Source organism: Panicum virgatum, chromosome 7N, assembly GCF_016808335.1.
Source record: "Panicum virgatum strain AP13 chromosome 7N, P.virgatum_v5, whole genome shotgun sequence".
Lineage (NCBI taxonomy): Eukaryota > Viridiplantae > Streptophyta > Magnoliopsida > Poales > Poaceae > Panicum > Panicum virgatum.
The window spans coordinates 11,030,314-11,047,480 of record NC_053151.1 but is presented as its reverse complement, the minus strand read 5'-3'; the positions used below and the strand labels follow the sequence as shown (position 1 = coordinate 11,047,480).

The following is a 17,167-nucleotide window of genomic DNA, read 5'->3' as shown; positions in this document are numbered from 1 at the left end:
CTGCTGAGAAAAGCACAGACGCCATGGGGTACGGTATAGGTTGGCGCCGTGCGTACTATGGCCCCGAGCCCCCGATAATTCGCTTAGGTGGGAACAAACCAACGCACATGGGCTCGTGGTACCCGACGACCTTGACTTGAGCCCTGTACGTACGTGCTCATCACTGTGACACTCTGTGCTGGAGTGTTTAGTTCTCGTCCCTACTTAATTTGTCACACCTGACATCACCTACAGGATTAAATAGGATGTGATAGGGATAGATCTGCCCCTTGTACTGTCTTGCCTCCAAAAGTCTTGTAACTCTCATGTATACCATCAGGTTTTAATACAATTAAGCCATCTATTATTTTATTATAATCTATCATTTTTATATGGTATCACAAATTTAGACTGTTTCCTGAGCGAAAAAGCCTCCGCTGCCTCGTGCTCTGTCCCATAGAGATTGATCCCTACTGGCAGCAGCGGGAGGACGATGGCCATCGTTTGGCGCGTTTTAAAAAAATAGTTCTCCAATTTTTTCTTGTTATCAACTTTTTTGTTTCTAAAGTTTCTGACGACTTCTTCTTGTTAATTTTTGAAGATTTTTCTTCCAAAAAAATTCCTAAAACTTTGTGTTTATGTTTTGGTCTAAAGAGTATAACTTTATTGTTATACAAAACTTTTTGTTCATGCTGGACTTTTCCTCCCACAAGGCCAGAGAGCTAGCCTTTGGGGTGTACAACTATGCCCATCTTTCATGTGTTGGGGGCTTGGGGCTACTGTAGTGAGTCTTGTTCTGCAGTAAACTCATCATTAATACGAAGCACTGGAGACTATCAGAGGTGGTTGAATAGGAGCCAACAAAATTTCCTCGAGAGGGAATTAATTCTTATCCCAATTACAACCTGACACGACTCTTATTTGATTGTTAGGATTGCAGATAAAACAAAAACAGTGTTGTGGTGACCTAAGAACAGCAGGAATCCGTCAAAGCATTGCAGATGCAAAATGATACAGAGCACACGTACAAGGAGAGCACAGACCAAACAGATGAAACCGAACCTGATGAGTAGCTAGTGACTCCCCAGAGGTCTGACCAGCTGCTACACAGAAAAATGAGCTACTGCTGAGGACCGGCCGGCTGCTTGGTTTCAGACACCTGTGAAGTCACGTCGACCAAGTAAAAAAACCTCAAAAAGTTTAAGTGAAATAGGATATTGCTTGATGTATTTACTGCTGTTTGGTGAATGGGGGGTGGGTGGGGGGGGGGGGGGCATCTAACAACTCTGCGGATTATTCAAAACACGAGCTGGTATTGACCATTCGATCGGAAGGCGAAACTGTCGAACTGCACTGCATGAATTTAATTTGCTCCCAAAAGCATGAGACCATGCATCTAATCTTGCGTGTCAAACAAAACTTCATGATATTTCTTTGGTCTTTACACTTCTCCATCACGTACTCCATCAGATAAGTCACTATGCTATCTTGATAAGTGTAACGTCCAGCCTCCCCGAGACCGGGCTCCTTACATCTGGCAGCTTATATAGGACATAGACTGCCCTCACAGACCAACACAAGTTTTTTCTACATACTTTGTCCTCACTCGTGCGCACCCGGAAGGATTTCCCAATCGGTCACCCATCCCCAAATTGCTCCAGGCTAAGCACGCTTAACTTTATATTTCTTTGGAGATCAGCTTTCGGAAAAGAAGTTACAACTTGTTGGTATGAATATCCTATTAATCCTATTAAGTTCTGGACCGGCATATCACATCCTCACCCCCTTAAGAGACCGACGTCCTCGTCGGTTAACCCCAAGCCAGGAACGTCATCTCTTGGCCACGTCCGTGTGTCCAGTGCCAACGCCGCATATACCACGTCCGTGCGTCCAGTGCCAACGGCGCATCCCAGATGCCCGCGCACTAACCCGCCACGCGCCTGTGCACCATGCCCGTGCCCCTGATCCGCACGCGCCTGTGAAACCGCGAGAGTCGGCTCTGATACCATTTTGTAACGTCCCGCCTCCCAGAGGCCGGGCTGGCTTACATCTGTCAGCTTATATAGGACATAGACTGCCCTCACAGACCAACACAAGTCTTTTTTCACACTTTGTCCTCACTCGTGCGCACCCGGAAGGACTTCCCAGTCGGTCACCCATCCCCAAATTGCTCCAGGCTAAGCACGTTTAATCTTAGAGTTTTTTAGAGATCAGCTTCCGGAAAAGAAGTTGCAACTTGTTGGTATGAGTATCCTATTAATCCTATTAAGCCCTGGGCCGGGATATCACATCTCGGTACCAATTCGTACGTTCCGTCCACTAAAGAGGTGGTTTCTATATGAATGCAAAAGATTCGTATTATTATTTGGTTTGAGTATAGCTTTCCTTCGCTATTGAGTTGTAATTTAAACTTAGAGTTTATTTGGTGAGTTTCTTTTATTTTAAATTTACTGGACAATCATTTATAGAGTAGTTTTTAATTTAACTCATTTCCATAAAAGAGTTGGGTTGGGTTTTTCTTTTACTTCCTTATTCATAATGAAAGCTTGTTCTTTTTGTTCAATGAGTTATGTTTACTTTCTGGTGCTGAAAATTTTAGGGAGAGTTCTACTCTTTATTAAAAGTGTACCATAAATTTTTCAGATTTTTTCTACAGATAAATTAATGGTAATAATTTTGATAAACTTTCAATATAAATAATTTGGTTAAATTTTTCAGAGAGTTATATAAGGTTTTTGGTTCTCAAAATTTTTATGTAACCTATTATTGGTACTATAGTGCTTCAGTAAAAATATTAGCATTTTTCTTCACCAGAATATTTAGTTTTGCATTTACTTCATTTTAATCATGCAATATTTTTCCAGTGTATATTTTGTTAAGTAAATCTGTTAAAACTTTTTCTGTAGCATTTGTGTAATACTAACAGTAATGTGTGTGATTTTCAGAGATAAATACACTTCATAAATATCAGGACAAAATCAACAAGTTAAACATGGAATTTCATGGTTAAATCATATCTTCTGTTCTAGTCAAGATCTGGTTCCCAAACTTTGTATTCATGGTTGGTTACTCAAAAACATGTTTCAGTAAAAGTTTCACATTTTTTCAGCAAATCTAACTATATTCCATGATTTGTGGTTGTTTAAAGTGGATTAAAACACATATATAGCTAAACAGATCCATAAATCTCCAAACTCGTGGATTGAACCTTATTTACTAAGTTCAACTCCTAGAAAACATTTGATGTCCAGTACTATAGTAAAACATCCTGAACTTAAAAGTGAAGTTCTATACTAGATTTAGCAATGTTAATAATTTCACCTAGTTAAAGATGTGAACTGGGGCTCAAAATTTTACACAAGACTATACATAGCACAAGTTAGTATATATCCAAAAATAAGATTAAGTTACTGAGTAGAACTCCTTGAAACATTATAATCCATTTATTCTATTCTTTTTGGTATATTAAAAAGTATGCAGAAACTGAAAATGTTTATGTAACAAAACTTGTATATTTTATTCCAAGTATTCCAGAACAATTGGATTTGCATTTTTATGATTTTTCTATGATTTTCTACACATTTTTAAAGTTCACAGATTTTGAAAACTAAGGTTCATGTCGTTTTTATACTTTAGCCCCTGGAATCATTGTTTTGTTTTACGAATGGGTCCTTCGCCGGTCGGAAAAGAACAGAGCTCAACTACGGCGAGCTATTCCGGCGAAGACCGGCCTCGGCGGCGCGGGGATAAGTGAGGGAAAACGTTCAGGGGGTCAGTGCGAACCTAGGGGTGCTCGGAGTTGGACTCGGGGTGGCCGGAAAAGGGCTCGTCGGCGGTGAAGGGCGGAGCTCGGGCTCGGTGCTCGCCGACGAGGATGTTCGGGTGGCGCGGAATGTTGGTTCTTGGGCTCCTGAGTACCACCAGGACACGAGGAAGATGATTAGAGGGTCGGAAAATACAATGTAGGGCTGCAGAGGGTGGCTCACCGTGAGCGCTAGGTCACCGGCGGAAGGACAGCGGCGGTGAGGGTGTTCCAGGGGTTCGGGGTGTCGATTCTCAAGTGTGTGAGCACCGCTGGGTGGAGTGGAAGCTAGAGGCGTGCTCAGATGGGGCAATGTACTTGTGCAGGGGCAGTTCCACGGCGGAGCAGTGCTCACCGGTCAATGGCGGGGGCGGAAGGGAAATCTGGGTCGCGCGAGCTCGGCTCACCCGGGCTCTATTTACAGGCGAGGAAGCTTAATGGCGAAGGGAACGAGCTCCTGGGGGAGGTATATTTGACCGGGGTGCATGTCAGCGCGTCGACGGCGAGCGGCGACGGCGTCGTGCGGCGCTGGCATAATGCGGGCGGTGTGGCAAGCAGCCAAGTGGTCCTGGGGACGTGGCTTGCGCACGGGAGGCCAGCGGGGGTGCTCAAGGGCTTAACCAGGGGCGGGATTTGGCGATCCAGGGTGGTTTGCCGTGCCGGCGGCGTACGGCGCAGAGAGAGCGAGTGAGTGGAAGGAGAGAGACGAAGTCGAGGGTCATTTCGTGATTTCTGAATTTCTAGGGACTAAACTAAAAACTAAAATTTACTCCCTCTTCCTGGACTCAAATGAAAAACTTTTGAATACCAATTTTGTTCAGTTTCGCAAGATCTACAACTTTTGTTTCAGGCACTTTTTCATTTGAGCTTTAGTTTTTGAACTACATTTAAAATTTAAACTTGATCTAAAAAGGTTTGTTTTATTTCTAGTTTGGGCTGAAATACAAAGTCCCACTATCAATTGAGCACATGTCACTAATGGTTCCCTTTTTCAGCTCAAATTATTTTTGTGGGTTGTTTTTGAAACCAAACTTAAACTTCTAACTTGTTTTACTTAATTTTGTACATTTTTAGCTATATTTTGAATTCAAATAATTCTTTATTTCTTATTTGGCCTTTATAAAATTTTCCCTTAACTCTAATTATTTGATTTTTGTTTTCCAAAATTACTTAATTGAACTTTTGAACACCTAGGGTGTCACAATAAGTCACTCGATCCGTTGGCCGTTGCCATCCTTGATGGAGTACTCCAGCAAAGCAAGTTGTCCAATGCAAAACTATCGAGCATAAATATATGCAAAAGGACAGATAAACTAAGCACGGCAATGTCACAAGATTACAAGCAAGCTTTTTAGTTTTTTCTCATATTGGTGTTTTTCAAGATGCTGAACCAACAGTGCACCAAGACTACTGATATGCATGGGTCTTGGAATAAAGGTTAAAGATGAGTCTCTCTCTCTACACACACACAACTGCAAAAATATTAGGGAAAATGCAATTAATAATGCGGGGTTGTTTTGTTATCAAGTTGAGAAAGCATTTATATGTTTGCCTACATAGCTTTGCCGACAAATTTATTTCAATCTGCCAAGCTGTAGCGAAAATGGCCTCTCATGCCATATTTCAATATAATGTTTTGGCGATTGATGACACACACAACACTTGGACTAATATGATTGTTAAGATGATCATTCTCAGGCATTTAGTTTCAAGTGATGACAAAGAGAAGATAGGCGTAGCTAGGCCCGAAGGGCCGCCCCTACTAAAGGACAAGAATCGAAGAGACCGTGAAGAAAACCAAGTCAAAGAAATCAAGACAGAGATACTTTAGTATCATCGGTTAAACCGACGCTGAGAAAATTATATACGTCGGTGCATTGACTTGGAGGACACCAGGAATTTTGGTTTCACCGGTTGAACCGACATTAGAGAAATTGAATACATCGGTGCAATGGACCCAGAAGCTGAGGCAAGTTCTATACACCGGATGAACCGAAGATAGGGTCCTGGTGAACGTCGGTGCAGTTGTCCAGAGAGTTGGTTTTTCAGAGTTCACAGAACAACTACACTCACCGGTTAAACCGACGCAGCATCGGTTGATTGCCCGTACACGTAACGGCTAGTTTTTGAGGCGGGCAGTTTAGTATCACCGGTTGAACCGACGATGGCTTTTGGAGGTGCGTCGGATTAACCGGCGTTAAGTGTTTTTCTGGCAGCTTTTCTCCAACGACTATATTTGCTTGGGCTGCCTATATATACCCCCAAGGCCGGGTCATTTGAGGTTGCTGGAGACTATGAAAGCATAAGAGAGTTAAAGATCATCTCCAACCATCTTAGAACTTCATTGTACATTATATAGGCTTAAGCACACTTGTGAGAGTACTTAGTGCTTGATTAGGCTTAGTTCTTGAGAGAACTAGCTTGAGTGAAAGTCTTGCTGCGGCAAGCAACTTGTGTACTCGTCGTGTGACCCTCCGACTTGGTGTGGAGCGGCAACGACACTTTGTGTGGGGAAGGAGACCCCTCTTGGTGAGAAACTCCGATAGTGAAGACGGTGCCGTGGGTGACGCTTCGAGAGAGACGGTGGCGGTGGCCTTGTCTTGGTGACTTGGGGTCACTTAGCCTTTGCTTGCCGAGAGCCTTGGTGGCGAACGCGGTGATCAAGCGGAGAGACTCGGCATCACAATTGTTCGTGTTGGACAAGTGGCCGTGGACGTAGGGAGGGACTTGGTGTCCTAACCGAACCACGTTAAATCGTGTGTCTTGGTGTCTTCACGGGAGTTTGCATATTCTCTCCCTTACCTCTTTACTTACCGTATTATGTTTCCGTATTTACTCTATCTTGCGTGCATTTACTTTCCTAGTTAGTTTGATTAGGATTGGCTATAGGTTGCAAGTCTTTTGGGGTAAGTAGAGAGTAGCATAGATAAACTTTAGTCATAACTAGCATGTGTAGGATGTGTTAGGTTTATCTTATGCAAATAGATTGAGCCCTAGGATAGAAAGCGATTAGCGACCCTATTCACCCCCTCCTCCTCTAGGATCGGACACCCCGGTGATCTTTACACAAGCTTCTCGTGGTGGACAAGTAAGAGCATTGAACTCCGGGAGTCGATAAAACTCATAAGAACAAAGCACGGTACCTTCTTAGAACAAAGCCCGGGGAGTCTCCTCCCATGATCGAGTTTTTTATTAATTTCAGTCTGAAACAAAGATCAATGCCACCACATGCTTAATCATATTTAAGTTAGAATCAATCGGATCAGAAGTTGCATGTGCAGACTTTGGACAATCCAACTGGTTACTCCTTCCATATTACAAAGTAACTCTAGAAAAAACTCCTTACATTAGCAAACAAAAGTATTTACGGACCTTGTTTGCCTCTATTTATTAGCTGTATTTGAAGCTGATTGATGGTGGCATGCATATGCATGTACTCGATCAAAGGGGTAACAATGACAAGAATTGTGAGACAAATTTTGAAATAAACAATGACTTCCTTTTAGGGATGAAGGGAGTACACGACTTGAGACTAAATAGAGTATTAAATTACATAGTTTGCCATCTAGTTACACATCATACGATGTCATCATATCGGGTGTGTTTGGTTGGGCTGTGGATGTGAAAAAAGCTGCAATGAAATGTGAGTTGTGAGAAAGCTTAAAGCCGTTTGGCTGGAATAGCTGTGAGCTGTGAAAAAAAAGCTGCTTTTTGTTGGGAAATGTCTGTAATAACCCCTGAAGTGTTGAGAGACCGTTTATATTCAAATTGATTGCAAAATATTGTTTTGTTCACTAATTTGTATGCAAATTATCAATTTTTGGAAGGAAATCTTAATTTTATTTTAAAATTTCCATTCACCATTAACATATGGTCCACACATAAATACAATTATAGAAAAGAAAAAATATCTTTTTCTTTTCTCTCTCTCATTCTTCTTTTATTTTGCTCTTTTTCCTTTTTTTTCCTTCCCATTATTTCTCTCTTTCTCGCATCATCTATCTTCCGGTCTTCCTTATCTGTTTCCCCGTTACTCGTCGTCCTCCTCTCGTTAGGCTAGTGGCGCCGCCACCATCCTCCACCCCCGCGCGCGAGGAGCAGCTACGGGCTACGATGTGGTACCTTTTTGGTTGGGTTTTTAGCTTTTTGGAAAAGCCACAACCAAAAAAAGCCTAACCAAAGGGAGCCTATGACTAATTGGAGGCTCCTTTTGAAGCCTCTACATGAAGCCACCGAAGAATTCTAGATAGACGCTCTAACAAGAGAGAAAACTCATGGAAACCTCCACATGAAGCCATCTAGGAATCCTAGGTGGACACTCTAAAAAGAGAGAGATTCTAAAAATTCTAAAAAAAATCAAATTTCTTTCTAAAATTATCCACCTATGTCATTATGAAGAATTAAAAAATAACCCCCTATATTTATGTCTAAATTACCCACAAATGCCACTAAAAATAAATCTAAACATAAATATTTTTGCTTTAAATAAAATAAAAAAATAGTCCAACTATCCTGTCCTACCGGTCATGTGTAACGCAACTAATCTATTGCTCTTAATCTCCCTCGAATATTTAAATCATAAAAGAATCTATCGTTATAGGATATTTAGCTAATACAACTAACAGACAAACTAGATATACGTACGTGCATATATATAGAGATGCCTGCCAATCAAATGTAGTCAATATTTACCTTGAATATTTCCCATATTTAAATCATAAAACAATTACAATTACAAATTTTTTTATAAGCCGGACGAAAGATTCAAGCCAACAGTCATCAAACAGCCAATAATATTTTTCTCTCACAACAAATCAGCACCGGCCACCGGCCACCAGCCAACCAAACAAACGCATGATGTAATATACTGATCGCTACAGTATATATTTTGCGGATTGGTGTGGCACACAAATAACAGCATGCAACTTCAGGTCGTTCTTCCTCCGTATGGTGAGGCCCATCTCGTCTGTCATGTCCAACTCACTTGCCTTCATCAAGTTTGGCAGCTTCCAATCAAAGTTGTAGAGAAGCGCGCGGCAAGTGTGAGTTCCACGTTCCGTTGGGCAAGCGTCCCTGCACCAAATGGTATGTACTCGAAGTTGCTCCCCTTGAAATCAATGGCGCTGCACTCGAACCGCTCCGGCCTGAATGCTTCAGCGTCGTCCTCCCAGTATTTTGGATCCCTGCCAATGGCCCATGCGTTCACGAGCACTATGGAGCCCTTCGGCACATCGTTCCCAAGGATCTTGCACGATGCTGTGGACTCCCTGGGGAGAAAGAGTGGCCCAGGTGGGTGTAGTCTTAGCGTCTCCTTGACAATAAGCTTCAGGTACTTCATCTGGACTAGATCGTCCTCGGTCACGGTTGGCTTCCCGTTTAAAATTTGGCGAAGCTCAGCCTATTATATACCAGAAGGCAAGTCATTTGATCTCATTTTGGAATGTCTTAATTCCCAACTGAATAATTATTAACTTGTATGACTATAACAAACTTGTTAGGCGATTCACGCCCTTCCAGAGCACAACGGCAGCCACGGGATTCAAGAAGATTGGGCAGAGATCTGGACCGGATTAGCGGAGGCTTAAATGGCAAGATCCCAATACACATTCAAGAAGGGCTCAAATGCCCAGAGGTACCAATGCAAGCTGCAAAGTTTGCATCAGAAGGTGGGATCATAGTGCGTGGGCACGTACCGATCCTTACTTCCTGAAAGGACTACAAGCCGAAGAAGAATCAACATGATGGTGAAAGGACTGAAGACCATCTCAAGAACTACATGGGCAAACTAGCGGTGTGCATATATCCACTCATCTACTACCATAGTTCTTTGCATCCATTCTTGTCATCTCTTTTTCTGACTACATAATTGTGTTGTGCTAGGGGCAATTTGACAATGACACCACCAGTGAACCTGTCATGGCGGCATGCAGGGACATGCTGAAGTCGATACCGAGACAGGCGAGGTATTGGCTGAAGCAAAAGTACTTCAATGATGTTCCAGCAAATGCAGTCCTAACCAAATCTCCTGCGACCAATGTGACTGGCGCACAATGGAAGGCACTGGTTAACATGTGGTGTACCCCTGAGTACAGGGTATGATAGAACTTCAACTTGCCACTACCACATTTCCATGGACTGTGACTGATATGTTCCTCTTATTCATGTTTCTTACACGTGTTCTTATTATTGTAAAGGCGAGGTGTACTATAAACACCGGTAATCGAGAAAAGGTCTAAGTATCATCAGTGCACAGGATCTCGAAGCTACGTTGTACAAGCTCATCTTGTGGTAAGCAGCTGAACAAGTCATGATTTTGCTCTGTAGTTCATTTCATGAACCATTTTTCAATGCTAGCAGTTTAATTATGCCTATTTTCCAAACATATTTATAGAGGCAGAAGCATGCTCAAGAAGAAGAGCTAACTCCACTTGATTATTTCAAGTCCTTCCACTGTAGCAAGAATGGCTTCACCGCTCCAGTACAGGCAGCCATTGTAAGTACTTGTCTGCTTTTGCATTCTTCTTTGCAACAACACTAGAAATATTTGTGAGTATTATTTTTGAAACCATTCATTTTATTTCTTTTTTTAGGCTCGCATGGAACAAATTGTCGCCGAACCTCAAGGCGACCAACCAGCAAAGACTGCTGCTGAAGCAGTGGCAGAAGTTGTCCAATCTAGGACTTTTCGGGAGGTTGCTGGCATTTGCCTGCCCTCCAAGAAAAGGACGGTTGCTACTGCACTTCAGGTTCAGGAAATACGAGCTGGACTTGACAATGAGAAGCAAGGGGGGGGGGGGGGGGGGGGGGCACAACTGCTCCAGAAGATTGTTGAACAGGAGGCCGAGATGAGCGAACTGAGATTGAAGGCTGAAGAACAAGAGACAACATTGAAGTCTCAAACAGAAGAGCTTGAAGCTTTGAAGAAGAGCACAAATGGCATGCATACTCTGATCCAAAGCTTGATAAATTTCAGACAGTTTTATCCTCCTCTCAACTGAAGTGTAGTCCTGGTGAACTTGTGTTGCTGATGACTTCTGTTGTATACGTTCTATTGTTGATGCTAACTTGATGTACCCTGATTGTGGTGTGAATTATTATATGGAAGTGGGAAAGAGCTGTTTTTATGTCTGACTAGAACATTGCGCGGCGTTGCAGACAAATTAGCACTCTTGAACTCAAATTCAAGAAATTTTTCATGAGGGTAGAAATGCATCCTTTCATACTCCGTGGTGGAGCCCAGACTACCTCAGTATGGCATTCATGTATGCATTTTACACTTGATGTAAGATTTGAAATCACATCATCTCCCTGTTTCTTGTTCATTGAGAGCATATCATCTTTGTAGTTGTGTGATTCTACACAAATCTTACACCTTTTTTCAACCTATATTGCAAACAATGTTAAGGTGGCTGGAAAGCACATTCTAATAATAGAATTCAAACAAATGATGAGAATGAATACATACATTATTGGATAACTCAAGAAGCGCTTGAATGGCAATTTGATTCCCCTTGTCTTGAAGAGAGAGAATGTTGACTATCTCCATGTTATATTTGATGTTCGTCAAAAAGATAACAAATTTTATTTTATCTAGCTGGAGCATTTCAGAATGTGGAACTAACACTCGAAAACTTTTCTGGAATGATGCATCTTCATCTCTACCTATTCCTACTACTAGTCCTATAGAACAGGACATGATGTCAATATTAGAATCTCTGGGACATCTAGAACTTAGCAGGCATACATCAAAATCTCTGGCCATGTGATGGCACTGAATTTCATCTGATCTTGTCATTGGAAGGTCCACATCGAGATAGAAAAGAGATGGAGAATTGCATTCTCCAATTGAGAGCAGCTGACAGTATTGACTTACTGCAAGATTTTGTATTGCTGCACATGTTGCCGATCTTGTTTCTTCAATTAAGATCCCAGAATACACATCAACGAAGTGATTGGGCGAATCAAATTTGGAAGGAATATGATTCACCTAATAAGAGAAAACAATTCAGTTAATTTCTCATGCAAAAAGAACAAATTCTGCTATATTTTACATCCCGTAGGGGCTATAATTGGAGTTCAGTAGTTCCTCTAGAAAATTACTGACTAACAGCAACAAAGTTATATTATCTAATTGTATGCTCCAGGCTTAATCATCTCTTGTGTCAGATCACTGCCTGTTGCTCTTAGTGGGTGATACTGCTAGCTACAAGGGGTTTAGATTTGAACCGTTTGGCTGCAAATTCAGGGTTTTCAGAACGTGGTGAGCAAAACTTGGAACCACCCGGTGTCCCTACATAACCCATTCTTAAGATTGCACACAAAGCTTCATGGTACAGCAGAGTGACTATGAATTTGGGCAAAATCTTTGATCAGTAACAGGTGGCAGAGCTAGGATTAAAGCCAGGGGCCAATTTCATCCTAATATAAGAGCTACATAGCACAAGTGAAATATTATATAAAGCTAAAAAATAAAATTTCACTCGTGCTATGTAGCTTTTATATAACTAGAGTGAAAAAGCAATCACTGCAAACATGTCAAGGTCTGGAGAAGAATCGACAAAAGAATTGACATTAGGCATATTAGATCTTGCATATATACTAGCAGTATAAGCATTGCACCGCTATGGCCCAGGTTGGCCTTAACATAGCTCCAGCAGCTGTTGGTAACAACAAGGTTTCTGCTGACAGCTGTGAAGTAATTGATCTGGATATTTGACGTTGTGCAAGAGTGCAGACAGTTAAGCCCAGAAGAGACTCATCTTAATTAAGAGGGAACTCAAGAACAGATTCCTCGCTATGACTGCCATTGAAAAACTGCAAGCAAGACATCAATCTACAATCTCTTACATTAAGGCTGGGGATGTAAATTTCAAGTTTTCCTTCCTGGGTGTAAATGGAATCAGAAGAAAGAACTTCATTCAGAGTCTTGAAACTGAACATGGCACGATGCATCTACAAGAGGACTAGAGGGCAGTGCATTAACATTCCAGACCATTGCTAGGTAATACAAGGAGCCGAGAAGTAACTCTGAATTGGGATAATCTGCATATTCAGAGGCACGACCTTGACAGTCTGGAAGACAAGTTATTAGAGGAGGAAGTTAGAGAGGTGTTCATGGATATACAACCAGAAAGGCACCAGGGCCGGATGGGTTAATTGGGAAGTTTTTTGAAATCTCGCTGGCAGATCATCAAGGAGGATCTCATGCTTGCATTCCAATTTTTCTACAACCAAATGGCCAGCATTTCAATCTGTTCAATTCAACAAATATTGTCCTAATACCCAAATCACCGGTAGCTAAGAGTTTGTCGGATTTCAGACCGATCAGCCTGACTAGCAGCATCGCAAAGATCATTTCTAAACTGCTTGCTATCAGGCTTTCCGGTCAGCTCGGTATGCTTGAGTGATATCAATTTATATGTAATCGCAATCTACTATAAGTCTGTAACTCTGAATTGCTTCCTCCTCTCAAACGAAATTAGCAGTGTTCCTGCTCTTAGTTCAAAAAGAAAAGCAAAGACAGGAGTACCTTGCCAATGTAGAGATCATCGTTGAGCAGATCGTTGATTGTCCACGAAAGCAAAGCCTCTGATAAAAAATTGCTCAATGGCAGCAACGGTGCAGAGGTAGGCGGCGGCAGCGCCCGTTTCTTCTCCCCAGACTCCACTGTCGAGCAGGCGGCTGGATGCTTTCTTGCCGCCGACGCGCCGCCCAGGTCTACTCCAGCGCTGGCATTTCCTTCCTTGCAGTCCGGCCTGACTTGCCACCGGCCGTCGGCCGTCGGCCTGACTCCATCCTGCTGGGGAAAGCCTGCATCATCCCCTGCGGCACCATCCCGCTGGCGGCTCGTCGCTTGCTACACGGACTGATTGCCCGGGCCTCCAAGGCGGAGTCTTGCTTGCTCGGCGTTGCCTCCAGCGCTTCCACCGCCGCTGGCATTTGCTTCCTCGCCGTCTCCCTCGCCAGCTGGGACCCCAAGGCGGGGGCTTTCGACGCCGTTATGCGTCCCTCGGCCACCGCCCCAGCCTTCATCGCCGTCTCCCTCGCCAGCTGTGACCCCAAGGCGGGGGCTTTCGTCGCCGTTGTGCCTCCCTCGGCCACCGCCCCAGCCTTCCTCGCCGTTGCGAGGCCTTCCTTGCGGGTCGCCGGCTGCGGCACGACCCGGGCCCCCTTTCTTGCTCGTAGTTGTGCTTGCCTCCTCGGCGTGAGGAATGTTGAGTACTCTATACTACTTGTGATGAGTGAAATGTCAATCGTGCGGTGTGATCGTGCGCTTGGTCTTTGGATTGCAGTTACACGGGCGTCGAGTGTCGACGGGGAGCTGCCGTGGAGGTGCTGTGGCCGATGGACCGTGCGGTGGACGGCGGTGAAGCACAGCCGGGACCGGAGCTCGGACCGGGCGGCAGCTGTGGCGTCCACTCCTGGATCGAGGGCGCAAGCGGCGACGGAAGGCGGGTTTCTTGGTTTGCGCCACAAAACCAAGGAGGCGGACGGCGGTTGAAGACGCCAAGTCGTGGAGGCACGGGCGTCGGTCTCGGGACTGACGGAGGCGACGGACGTCGACGGCGTCTAGGGCCTCGCTGCGGGCGAGGAGGTGACGGGAGTCGGGCGGCGTCTAGGGCCGTCAGGAAGCCGAGGCGGGAACGGCGTCTAGGGCCACGGCGTGGAGTCGGGAATCTTCCCGCGCGTGAGGTTTTGGCGGTTTTCTCAAAACCGGCCAACTACCAAGGTTTCGCGGACCCTCCAAAACCGCGGACTGGATCTTCATCAAGACGGCGGCATCGTGGAGAAGACTTCATTCCGAAGAAAGAACCTCGGCCGTCGGATGAAATCGTGTACAGGGGGTGCTGCAGGCCAACCGGTCTGACCGGTCCCTAGCACCGGTCTGACCGGTCTAATCAACCGGTCTGACCGGTCCAGCGTACCGGTCTGACCGGCCCCGCGGGTATAAATACCCCTTCACTTGTGTTAGGTTAATTGCGGCTTTTGTATTCTGTTCGTGGACTCATTTACTCTCCAGGCCGCCGCCCCTGTGTCTCCCTCCCTCTGTTCCTCTCTTTAGAGTAGGTTTTGATCATGGTTTGTTGAGATCTTGGATTGGATTTGTTTGGGAAAGGAGGCCCTATCCTACTCGTGCCCTCAGGGCTTTTGATTCCGATGAGTTCACTCTTGTGTGCTGAGTTCTCGTCCTCCCCCTCCTCTTTCGCGCTTTGTACTTGAATTCTCCTCTTTTGGTGTGTTTAGTGTTTGGAGGAGACAAGTTCTTTGATTCGTGGTTTGCTGGACTCTTTGTGGCGATTCTGATCTCTCTAGCCAAGTGCTAAATCCCCTGGAATCGCGAGTGCGCTCGAATTGATGTTCTTTAGTTCTTGAGAAAACCCCAATCCCTTTTGATCTCCCCCATAATTCTCACGATTCGTTGATCTTTAGGACGAGATCTTTTGGGGATATGTTCACGGGGTAGGGGCGAAGCAATCCCCTAAGTTTCATCGTTTTTCGTGGTCGTTTGGTCGAGATTCACCGTTTGAATCTAAGTTTTCGGGGGTTTTCTGGGTGCCACCGGTCAGACCGGTAGGCAAGACCGGTAAGACCGGTCCAGCGCACCGGTCAGACCGGTCCAGGCAGATCAGTTCTGTAGTTTTTCCGATTCGCTTCCGTTTTGCTTCGTGGTTTCGCTCGCTCGCTCAAGGTCTTTTGTGTTGGGTTAGCTTTTCAATAGCTACTCCAAAATTTGGTCAGAACGCTTGAGGGCTTGGGCGATTTTGGGACATAGGCCGACGATTCGAATTTCGAAGAAATTTTGATCGGCTCTCATTCACCCCCCTCTGGTCGCCGGTTTCGGTCCCACACGACGACCGCCTCGACCTCCACCGCGGGCCGCCTCGCCGTGGCACTCTCCGCCCCGACGACCATTCGGACCTTCTCGATTCTCCATTGCTAGGCTGCAGGTAGAGCTGCCCAGCAACCACCGGCGTGCTCTCGTCCCGCAACCACCAGCGCAAGGCTGCTTGGGGGCAGGGAGACGCGGCGGCGGTGCGGGAGACGCGAACTAGTAATGTCGCAGCGGACAGCGGGGGTGTGTGTTTTTGCATATGGCCCTTTTCTAAACCATTTTTTACGATAAACCATTTTTTTCTTTGAAAACTGCTTTTGAAAAGGTTCAATTTTTAGAAATAATTTTTCTGCATCCAATGAATGAGATGTTTAATAAGATATAATTTGGTTCATGTTATTATAGTTGGCTAGATTCAAAGAATAATATGCTGATTCATCTATTTTTTTCAACCATAATGCTACAATTTCACTCTTTATTTGAGATAGAGCACTTTCTTACACCCATGTCGGCAGGCTCATGTGCTAGCCTATGCACTTTCGTGTTGCCTAAACTTTTCCATTTTTACAATAGGACTCAAAGTGTTGGCTCTCTCTTTCTTCTTCAATCGCTGCTATTCTCTTTCGCCTAGGACCGCCACCCCTACCTTCTCAACTTCTCCAATGGCACTTGGTGATTGACGCACCACTTCGGGGAGCAGCATGCCGATGTCATGCGTAGAGGTAGCTCTCGGATTGATTGTTTGAGATGTGGTCTCTATGTGGTCAAGCTTCTAGAGCATGCGATCGAAGTCCCTATCACTCTATGTGATCTCTTTTACAAGTGACCTGACAACTTAAAGGTTAGTTGGATTGCTTCAAGTTTGTTGCTTTATTTGAGGATTGCATTGGGGTGATTTGGTGGGTCATGCTGCAAAAATGACAAGACTTGTGGATATTTTTAGTTGGAAGATGAATATGATAAATATATAGGTTTGTAGCATCCACAACTTTCAATGCAAAATGAAGCAGCGCATGCAATTCAGTTGTGTTCAGATAAGTGAGACCGTGAGATGGATGAGCAGGTTGGTGACTAACAGTGGTAAGATGAAGCTACAGATACGTGAGACGAAGCAGCATTTGTATGAAATGAAGTTGAAATTTTGCATGTGATTTAAAGCTCTGGATAATGGAGTCACTACCAGAAACGGCTAATATGACGTGTGCCAAATAGTTTGTCGTGTGCTAAAAGACGGGCACACGGCAAACAGCCACTTTGCCGTGTGCCCAAAATAAAACACACGGCAAACACCATGCACACGGCAAAATTGCCACTTTGCCGGCGCCCCAGGAACACACGGCAAAAACCAAACACACGGCATATTACTATCTTTGCCGTATGCCGCCCTCAAAACACACTGCAAACCTCGTGCATGTGCCACTCACGTGCGGAGGTGGCGAACGGAGGTGGACGGACGGGCGACGGAGTTTGACAGCGCTCAACTTTGCCGTGTGCCGCATGGGGCACACGGCAAACAGGCCACTTCGCCGTGTGCTACAGCTTGGCACACGGCC

General features: G+C 44.6%; 1 long non-coding RNA gene across 1 annotated transcript; it reads right to left on the bottom strand.

Moving 5' to 3' along the window:
- Positions 1-10,954: 10,954 nt before the first annotated feature.
- Positions 10,955-13,614, bottom strand: LOC120683906. The gene is made up of 3 exons (XR_005678977.1): positions 13,311-13,614; positions 11,247-11,768; positions 10,955-11,164 (listed from the first exon to the last, which is right to left on the bottom strand). It is a non-coding gene; the product is annotated as an uncharacterized LOC120683906 (long non-coding RNA).
- Between the last annotated feature and the right edge of the window lie 3,553 nt (positions 13,615-17,167).